General features: G+C 36.5%; 1 protein-coding gene across 1 annotated transcript in view; it reads left to right on the top strand.

The window, feature by feature from the left end:
* Positions 1 to 250: 250 nt before the first annotated feature.
* Positions 251 to 10,169, top strand: part of LOC108358058 (protein kinase 3-like) — an 81,904-nt gene continuing 71,985 nt past the window's right edge. The window contains exon 1 of the mRNA XM_017609189.1: positions 251 to 1,029. The gene's annotated coding sequence lies outside the window, so the exon portion shown is untranslated. The remainder of the gene's footprint in view (positions 1,030 to 10,169) is intronic.

The following is a 10,169-nucleotide window of genomic DNA, read 5'->3' as shown; positions in this document are numbered from 1 at the left end:
AAGCTGATCATTATTTTCTGCACTTTCCTCCTCCGCCAAACTTCCTAACACCGACTATGTCGTCTGCATGTTTCATTCGTGTTGCCTGCACTATGGAGTTGTTGTAGTTTAACCGGTGGTTGGTGTTGTTGGCACCAACATTGCCATCAACGCTAACAGCTACAATCGCCCTCATTGCCTGCGCTGCTCGCCGTCGTCATATTCATCGTCATCGCCGCCGCCGCCACTTCACAGCACAGACTTTACAGTTTAGTTTACTTGTAGACGAGCTACGAAGCAGTGGTGTATTTTCGTGTTTCCCTCAGTATCTGAGTGTGTGATATCGGCAGCCAAACCGAAAAATAGAAGACGACCAAGCGGTGTGCGCGCGTTCTCATTAAATGTACAACAAAATTGCAACAACGAATACAAACTTATAGCAAAAAATCGACTCCCGTCCCCGATCGTTCTCGTATCGCTCGTAGCGATAGCAGTCTCGGTTTCGTCAACGTATGCGCGTTTTCGACCAGCTCAACACCCGATTTCGATGTTTTTTCTAGCTTAAAATATAAGCGAACTGTGGATTAATTGCTTAATTTAATTTAATAAAGAATTCTATGGCATTTATTTCGAAGTCAATTAATAATTGAACTCCCGCCCGTGTAGCCTTATTGGTTGCCGATCCTCCGCATAGTTGTTGTTTTTTTTTAATCCCCTACAGCTTCGAAAACATTACGAAAACGGATCTAAAGCGTTGTCTTCGTACCCACGAACATCGATGTGTCTGTTCCAGTAAAATACAAAATTGCATAAGCAAAATTTGTCTACATTCAAATACGACCACGTACGCACAACAACGTCGTCCGCATTTGAAATTCCATAAAAAGCGAAAAAAGCGAAAGAGGAAAAAGTAAAAAAAAAAAGTGTGCTGGTGCAGGAAAATATATATACGTGAAAATTTATACGGTTGAAAATAAAAATGAACGACGAATAGCTGCAGCAAAAAGTTGCGCTATTTTGGGAAATTTAAAAAGCATTTGGCTGTTTCGGGTAATTAAAAGAAAAAAAATGTGTGAAAAAATGAAATCGATATGAAAAGTTTGGTTGAAAATTAAGAAAACTGGGGGGAAAAATATACAGAACAATAAAACAAATTAACAGAAAAAAGGAAACAAATAGGGGAAAAATAGAAAATAGGGGGGAGAAATATAAATAAAGTTATGAAAAGCTAAAAACATTAAAAGAAACTAACAAATTTCAAAAGCTTACAAAATTACAAAACGAAAATATTTTTTACAAGTAATGCAAATAAACTCTTATAAACTCTTTTTTTAATCATATATTTTTACATTTTCTGCGCTTTCACACACCATACACAGCTGAGTAGTTGTTTGCGAAATCCAATAAACAGCAAAATTTTATTTGCAATTGTTCAACTTAACCTACATTTTTTCGCACTAAACAAAACGCCGATATTTTGCCAGTGTTATTGTTGTTTTCCCCCTACGGGCCAGCACTCGAATAACACACGTCAACAATTTCTTAATTGAATTGAAACCACCGCTGCGCTTACCTTACCGACCTCCACTCTCATCCTTCGCCTTCCCTTGCCAGTACTATATTTGTTTTTTTTTCGCTTCAATCACGAGCACTTCAACTTTAAAGCCAATTGAGAGCACCCTCCTATCCGTGGATTATATATGTACATGACTTTGGCTTAAAGCTCTTCAATATGGTACTTCACTTTGCTGAGTTCGCTATGTGTGGGTTTTTGCGAGTTTTATCGGATTTGGATGGGTTTTCTACAAAAAGCTGAAAATTAATTAAATTATTTTCTGCTTTAATTAAGCGTTCATTAGTGATGCAAAAATATACAAATACGTTTGCGAAAGAAAAATGGAGAAAAAAATTATGATACAGAAATTTAATCAATATTTACCAATTAAATATTTATCTATACATAGTATACTAGGGTGCCTCACAAAAAAAAAAAAATGCTGGTTTGTCGCCGGAATTTTAAAATGTATTATATTCTACGACTTGCGCCAAAATATTTTGGAACAATTTTAAGATTTACGTGAGCTGAAACGATTTAAAAATACCTCTAAAAATCTCATTATTTTGATTCCGTTGATAAAATGTTTAAGCATTTTTATGTAGATCTTTTAAGCATAACTTTTTTTGTCATCCAAAGTGACTTTTCGAAAAAAAATTACAAATAGATACGTTTTATTTATAAAAAAATTAACTTTTGGAAATATTTTCAAATAGGTCCAGCTCACGTAAACCTTAATATTTTACCGAAATATTTTGCGGAAGTCTTGTAATATAAGAGAATTTATATAATTCCGATGAAAAAACAGTACTATTTTTTTTAGTGGTGAGTGATGCATCCTAATGTATATGCATTTATTTTTTTTACCACCTTATGACCTGCTCACACAAACTATTCACCTCTCGCTTTAGCGCTATTTGCGAATTTGAACCGGTTTCTTGATATTAATTTTTCGTTTTTCGCCATGTTGAGCGCTTCATTTTTATGGCGCTTTTGCCTTTACGTTGCCGTACTTGTGTATTTTGGCCATTAAATTGTGTGGCAGCAGCGGCAAAAGTAGCAAGTTGCGCGACTCTTCTTGCCTTTCTCCATTTCATACACACTCGCACACACTTTTTATGAACACTTCACATTCTCTGGTGACTTCATTTCGCGTTGGCTGATCGTCGATCGCCGACCGTCACCGCGTATGCGGCCGTTTTTTCGCTCGTTTGGCAAGTCTATGCTGTCTTGAGCATTTGTTTTTTACATCTTTGGCGTTACACTACACAGCGCAATGTTGATCAACTAGATATTGTGAGCGCATCACCGTTTCTTCTTTATGTTTCACGTGTTGCCCCCTTGGCGCTTGCCTCCCAGGCACATTCTTTCATCAGCGAGACAATCAGTACCAGATTTACATGCTTACACGCATTCGAATACTTGTCATGCCCACATGCCCTTTTAGGCCAGACCCGATGCGACGACTTGTAAACTGAGGGAGGTAGTAGTTACAAGTTAGAGCAAGCACAGCAAGCTTGTAGGCAGTCACATTTCGGCATCCATGCAGCTGCTTCAATGAGAACTTCTTAGTCACGTGCGGTGGAAGCTTCTGGAAATTAGTTTCAAGGCAGCTTTTTTTGATTGCGCTGAGCCCAGTTAAATTTTCCAAAATTTTTTTCTTTTTAGCGCGGCTTCGGACTAATTTTTTCGTATCCATATGAGCAATGACTCGGTTGTCCTTCTGTGCAATCCTAGTCCTACACCGATGATTTTAGACCATCACCTGTTTTTCAAATTCGGAGTGGTCTCAGGTTAGGACAAGGTTGTGTTCCTACGAACAGGTGAAAAAAGCGCGAGAGTATGCTGCTTGAAATTTAGCCGTTTCTAGAGCCCTTTTCTGTTGGACTGGTGAATTGGATCACTGGACAATCCGAGGAATATGAAAAGCTAACCTCGTTTCCATAGCCAATGCTAATCCTGGATATGCTGCCTGTGGAGTTTCTCCTTTTCCCTCCCGACTACAACAAGTTAGATTCATAGCCAGAGGTGATCGTAGTCGCAGCCTAAAACAGTCGTCCTGTCGATAAAAGATTTAGTTTCACTTCTAGCAGTGGATTTAGGCATTGGATCTTCAAAAGTAGTAAAGAACGTCCACAAAACATGTCATCGAAGACAAAAAGAACAGTGAGGCAGCATGTTGCTCTAAAACGCTTGGTTGCCTGGGTGTGTGCTGAAATGTGTTTCAAAATCGACTATACCAATAGTTTTTCACCGTCTGATACCTGAATGATAAGGCTAGTGGTATCGGTTAACTTAATCCCTTCCTCTGTAATCCATTAGTTTTCATCCGGTCCTCGAAGCAATGGGTCGTCGCGTACTTTTCATATCGACTGTTTGATAGGAGTTTTACGAAAACTTGACCATCGACTATTCCAAAACACTATCATCGTTCTCTGTGAATCTAAAACTTGTTTAAAATACTGTTCGAAGTACTCTTGAAAATTCAACGACCCTTTGCACAGCAGTTTCGGATAAACCATATACTTAAAAGGCAACACTTCTTTCTGTTTTCTTAGTGAGTTAAGAGGAAAACACTTGAGGGAATTTACAAAAAGGAACACTTTTCACTATGTCTATCAACTCATCAGCGACCATTAGATCACACAATGCTCTAATCTCTGACTAAAACAAAACACTTATTGTGAAAATCTGAATTATCGTGCTTTCGTGTGATTATTTTTAAGCAGTCCACCAAGTCTTCTATGATACACACATATGTACCAAACAAAAAATCTATATTTATATATAATTAAACCACCCCATCCGCTGGCTCCCAAATACCAGCAAATTTTTCGCTGTCTGCCCACTTGCTGTCAAAGCTATTTGTTGCATTATTATTCACACAAGCGACGTCATTAGTTGTCGTTGGTGCACTTTTGTTTTATTTCTTTACTTGGAACGCCGGTCTGCCACCATGAAGCTCTTCCAATGCTGTATTCTTCTTATTTTATGTAGATCACTCGCCACATTCCGCAGTAGTCGACATCTATTTTAAACCCCAACAAAATGCGTACGTGTAAAAGCAGTCCGCGCGCCATCGTGTGAGAGTTCTTTACTCATGAGCGCAATGCGTGCCTGTTCGCTGCTGTGCTCATTTCCCAAAATGCGTACTTTTTTGTTATTGTAATCCTTGCATTGCATTTGTGTGAGTATATGTATGTATGTGTGCGGTTGTTGGACTTTTACGGCATTATAATATTAATTTTCTTCTTTTTTTGCTTTGCATTAGTTCATTCATACTCGTGATCTCTACAACATGTGCTTATCTGCCGCGGGCAATGCTTCTTCCTAATTCAAGTTTCCAGCTGCGTTCATTATCATCATAACTCGAAACGATATGAAGTTTCTTGCCCCTACGAACGAATATTCTGTGTGGGGTGCGGTTAATCCCCTTAGCGGAGATATGCTTCGTAGAAATCAGCCTCGACTTGCCTCCTTTTTCACTCCCTTCCTTCCGTCCATTCACCATCTGCTTCCTGTCTCTAGTCATCTACAGCCAGGCTACTTATACAGTTTATAGCATGTCGATTCGCCTGATCGATTTCATTATGGCGCTGCTCACTCTCCACTCGTACGTATTACCCACGTTTACTCGTACATGTGTATATATGTATATGTGTATGTATGTATACTATAAAATATTAACACCAACTTAAAATGGGTGCTAAAAGTCACAAGAAACAAATATTGAATAAAGCAAATAATATACATGCATATATATGTATGTATGTGCGACTTTACTTCATGCAAAAATCGCAAAAGCCAACGTGGAAGTGCCATGAATCGAGCGGCCGTAGCAAGCAAGCAAGCCAAATCAAATAATTCAATAAAATAAACTAAAAAGCTATGTAGATTAAATCAAAATTCGCGAAAAAGTTTTTTTTTTATATTTTTAAAGCAAAAAAAAAACATTAAAAGAAGCAGATACATATAGATATGTACAGTGGGGAGCACTGATGAGTACATAGGTTTTTTTTTAGATATTTGAAATTTTTTGAATATATATTTTTGTTATTTTTTCAAAAAAATATGATTCATGCATATAGTATAATAAAGCGATGGCTTTTTGCACTTTTTTACATACAAGCATGCATTTATATTTTTTTTTGTTATTTTTTCAAAAAAATATTATGCATGCATATAGTATAATAAAGTGACGGCTTTTTGCACTTTTTTACATACAAGCATGAATTTCTTATTGAAGAAAATGCGCGAGGTCGTTTGAAAAGAAAAATAAAAATCAACGCCAGTTTTTATAAATTGCACATGTTATATGAAAAACCCCGCAAAAACCGCCAGCAAAAAAAAGAGAAATATTAGAAATCAACGCGATTTTGCAGCCGCTTAAAGCTTGTACTTTATTATACTAAAATTATTAAATTTACAAAACTACATACTCAAAATTAAAAAAAAAAAATTTGATTTAAAAGCTCAAAATTTTTATGAAAATTTGTTAAATTTCTTCTAAGTTCTGTATAAAGTTTAATTTTATATAGTTTTGGTTTTAAAGCATGAACCATATTTTTATGAAAAAATAGCAAAAAAAAGTTCAACTTTAAAAACCTTGCAAATATTTAAAAAAAAATCACCATGTACTCATCACCGCTCCCCACTGTATATAAGCCAGACCGCATGTTCGTTTCAATGGAAAATTCCCAACTGGTTTAAGGCAGTGTTACATATAGCGAATATTGTTTGCTCGCGCCGCTCGTTAGCTGACTGACAAACCGCTTCTGTATACAGTTGTTGGTTCTTGGCTTGTCTGCAACAAAAAAGCCTGTGCTGTGCCTTTTGTGAGTACATATTTACAAATATTTTATGCCATATTTGATTTGTGGAAGTGTTTTTTTTTTTAATTTTTTTCTTTTGATTGTTGTAATACTGAGTCATCATATGCCGTGTTTGCCCGCGGCGCGCAGCGCCTGCGTCCTTGAACTTCGTTTCTAATTGACTCGGCTGGACATGCTACTTCTTTTTTGATGTACTATTTGCAGTTGATTGAATTTGAACGAGAGTGGTCTTGTTTCAATGGGAGTGCTGTATTGGCATCTGTCATTGACACATACATTTTTCCTCACGACTCTATTCTAGTTCTTTTAGTATGTGCAAATGTATATAGGAACTTCTCGTTGCCTACAAGCACTTTCGTTATCGCCAAGCACATGGTCTATGGACATCTGACAGTCGTAAGTTAAGCGAGAACTCTTAATTGGGCTCTCGTCACAATAGATGATCTATAGAACTACGATTGGCACATTTCGAAGTATCAAAGTACACCCTTCAATACGTTCCAACCCCTTGTGCTTTAGCCTGAGCACGCTTATTTAAGTAGCTCTAGACAAAAATAATAATTCTATGCTCTCGTGTCTGGAGAGTGTCTGATTAAAAACTTGAGAAAATTTTTTTGTCAAGCACTTGAGAAATCTCTGCTTACGAGCTTCAAGTACCCTAATAGATTAGTCGAATTAACCAACTACTATTCAAGGCCTTGAGCTTTCTAAGTCGATTTAAGAGGTTACTAGCTACCGAAAGTTTTTGCGCCTCTGATTATAAATAATAAAGTATGAGCCGAAGTAATATACTTGAAAATAACGTAAATAAATTTTGTTAGTCGAGATACATACATATGTACAGTGGTCCACGAAATCGTTTATTTGATGTTCATTATTGTTTTATAAAAGTCTAAACAACAAACACCATATTAATTAACATCTGAAACTTTGTACAAAAATTATAAAAATTCGGCAGCTTCACGATAATTTAAAACTTTTTAATCAGAATCTTTGGACAAAATTTGGTATGCAGTTTTGTAACCCATTAAATTGTACATAGTTTACTAAATTGCAAGTTTCAAGCAGCTAAAAATCACGTTCATTTTTGGGATTTTTTTTCTGGCAGTGTCTTTCATATAAAAGAAAATTGTCGATCATACTTTGTATGGGAAAAATGTGAAACACCTTCGCCCAAAAAAATTATCAAAAATCAGCAGAACTTTTTACCAACTTGAAACTTGCACTTCATTATACTACAATTAAATCGGCTATAATACAAAACTGCATACCAAAATTTTGTCTACAGATTCTGATTAAAAAGTTTAAAATTTTGGTGAAACTTTGCAGAATTTTTGTAATTTTTGTATAAAGTTTGAAATGTGAATTTATATTTTATATTTCCTGGTAATGTTGATTGATATTTTCTGGTAATGTTGGTTGATAGATTGATATTTTCTGGTAATGTTGATTGATATTTTCTGGTAATGTTGATTGATATTTTCTGGTAATGTTGATTGATATTTTCTGATAATGTTGATTGATATTTCCTGGTAATGTTGATTGATATTTCCTGGTAATGTTCATCGATATTTCGTGGTAATGGTTATCGATATTTATCTGATAATGGCTGTCGATATTTTTTGGGCAATGTTTACCGATATTTTTTTGGCAAGGTTTATCGGTATTTTTCTGTCAGTGTTTATTAATATTTCCTGCCAGTTTTTATCGATATTTTTCTGGCAATGTTTATCGATATTTTTCTGGTTATCGATATTTTCTGGTAACGTTTATCGATATTTCCTGGTAATGTTGATCGTTATTTCCTGGTAATGTTTATCGATATTTTCTGGTTTTTGTTTCAGATCTGATTTTGAAATTCTGCCTCTTTTGAAAAGGGTGTGCGATGTTTACCTGTTGTGGTACAACTATGATTGCAAGACCTCTTTCCTTTAGCGAAAAACAACTACCAAAAACAAAAACTTTTTTATATTGTAGAATATGTACAATATATTGTGAACATACCTTAAGCAAATTTCCGCTGCTCGTCTATCACAGCCCGTGACAAAGATTACTAATTTTTCCACCTTCTATTTACTCATTAAATCAGCAGCGACTGCTGTGAAGTAGATCATAAGACTTGACATTCTTGCCATAATACAACTTACCTTAGTCCCACATCTACGCGATGAACTCTTCCCCTGAAGATCCCTAATATTTTGTGTTTTTTTCTTCTTCTAAGAAAAGTATCAGCACAAAAATCAAAACCAAGATGGCGGATCATCACTGATCACTGACTCTTGCTGAAATAATTCTGCTTGATCCTCTACTAAACCCCTGTTCCTTCCGCCTTTTCGTCTCACATTTCTAATGCTGCAAATACCAGCGTTACACAGACAACGATGCTCGCCATGCGCTACATTTAACAGCTAGGGCGTGGCACCTCTTCAATCCCGCCACGCGTTCGCAACATCTCTTCGTAAGTTCTTTTCTGTTGCCTTTCGACATACATGCATACATATCTACATACATATTTATTTAGGCGCGTTGTAGCTGTTGCTTGAAAAAATGTCATATCTAGTGTAGCACATACATATCATTGCACATTGCAGATGCGTGTTGCATGCAACATCGATCGAACAGCGGCGCATGCAATGAGTGCAACTTCAAATAACCCAACCAACAACAATAACAGCAAATGCAAAAGCAGCTGTAAATTTAAGTAGTTGGCTGTAATCCAAGTTGGGTGGCAGTCGCCGAGTGTGTATGTAGTTGGTGGGCGACGCGGCGCTGCAATTTATATGACTACATACATACATACATAAGTATTTATGTAGGCTGTCTGACTGTCTGCTTATTTTATTTTTAAATTATGCGACATGCCTTTCTGTAGTTTTTTGCTGCGTTGCTGCTCCTACTGCTATTTTATATGTATGTATGCGCCGCGCCAGTGCCGTGTCTAGTGACCATCGCTTGTCTACGCGTCTGTCTGTTTTATTTTTTGAACGTTTTAGGACAATTCGTGCGCCGCATATAACATATTCTCACGTACGACCAAAGCGCGTATACAATTACAACAATGCGCAGAGCAGGCGGTGGGACATTTTTTCTTTCGTTCGCTGTATTTTTCGAGGTTTCATTTTTATTTTATATTTTTTTTTACAGTTGAAAGGCCTTTGCGTACTATTCGCATATTTACGTAAATTTTTTTTTGTTAATTTTTTTCGTCTTTTTATCTCCATTGTTTTCTTTTATTAATTACATTTTATTTTTATATATTCTCTTTTTTACACGTTCTTTCTTTTGTGTGGTGTGCTTGCTATTTTTGGTCACCTGTAGACTAGATACCCGCATATGTATGTATGTATGTATGTACGTGCGTATGTAAACATTCACTTATTCGACTACATACACATGTCGCATGGCGTACATATGTTTTTCGCCTGTGCTTTGCCTACAAAGTGCTCGCAACAATGGCGTTCGCTCGCTTGTGAAGTGACGTTCTACAGGGTGTCAAGCAGCGCCATATTTGTGTTCGCTGGCTGGCGCTTGTTTTCAGTAATTACCCAGCGATTTTCGCTTAAATTGTGGCCGTTTTGGCGTAATTACTTTGTGATAATACAGTAGTGGCGAGTCAATTATGAACGGCATGATTCAGTAAGCATTCATAATTAATTTAGTAATAATAGAAACGTTTAAGCTTCAAAGCAGTGTTGATCACCTAGTTTAAATATTGTTAGAAAAAGTGTTGAGCTTTCACGAAAGCTTTCACTTCCAAGCAGGAGTAGTGACTGAGGTGAGATTGATTTTTTTCGATGAAAAAC

This window comes from Rhagoletis zephyria, unplaced genomic scaffold (genome assembly GCF_001687245.7).
Source record: "Rhagoletis zephyria isolate East Lansing unplaced genomic scaffold, Rhagoletis_zephyria_1.1 Rzeph_scaffold_00198, whole genome shotgun sequence".
Lineage (NCBI taxonomy): Eukaryota > Metazoa > Arthropoda > Insecta > Diptera > Tephritidae > Rhagoletis > Rhagoletis zephyria.
The sequence above is the reverse complement of the archived record's forward strand: the minus strand, read 5'-3'. Positions and strand labels throughout refer to the sequence as shown.